Genomic DNA, 882 nt, shown 5'->3' with positions numbered 1-882 from the left:
GCAGGCCGCCGGGCGAGAGGCACGATTCGCTAAAAACGGGTCGTCGGGGGCTCTCGTCCGCAGCACAGGTAATCTAGCAAATAAGTCCGCTGTTGTAGCTCAGGTCAAGAAAGCTGACCCGAATAACTGGATGCTGGCGGTGGATCCTAGAAGAACTCCGAATCCCAGTCAAGAAAGACCTGCTGCCAACAAGAAGTACGTCCGCAGTAAGAGTTTAGACCGCAAGTACTTGGACGAAGACACCAGCGAGGAGGAGAGCGACTTCGAAACCCGCCGAAGGACCGACCGAGTGAGGCGGTACCAGAGGGCCAACCAGGACTGGGAGGTTGGGCGCCCTCAGGGGGGCGACGAGAGAGGGCGGCAGAGGCTGAGGGAGAGCGATTCGCCGAGGAAACCCAAGGCGAAGAGCGCGTGGGACCTGTCGGGGCAGTCTCGGAATGTTCGCGACGACTTCGACGAGTTCGAGGAGGTTGGCTTCAGGACCAGGAGCGACTTCAGGAACAGATGGCAGAGCGAGGACAGCGACGTGACGAGGCACAGGAAAACGAGCGAGAACAGCGAGTTCGGGCGCATGCAGTGGAATCGCCGGAGCTGTGACTTCGATCTCGACTTCCCTGGCGAGGACCTGGACCGGAAATCGGGGGACAAGGATTTCGATCGGAAGCGCTGGTATCGGCGTAGCTGCGACCTAGACCTCGATTTCGACCTGCATCAGAACCGGCAGCGGAGGGAGGTGGAGTTCGACACCGAGTGGGGGCGACAAACGCTCGAAAACTGTGACGATTTCGAGCCCGAGCTCGCCAAAGGGAAGGGAAAGAGGAGCCGCTCGCGCATCGCGGAGCAGCAGCTGGTGAGCATGGAGGCGCCGGGGAAGGGCAAAGG

The sequence above is a fragment of the Penaeus chinensis genome, chromosome 8, assembly GCF_019202785.1.
Source record: "Penaeus chinensis breed Huanghai No. 1 chromosome 8, ASM1920278v2, whole genome shotgun sequence".
NCBI lineage: Eukaryota > Metazoa > Arthropoda > Malacostraca > Decapoda > Penaeidae > Penaeus > Penaeus chinensis.
Note: the sequence above shows the minus strand (reverse complement) of the source record.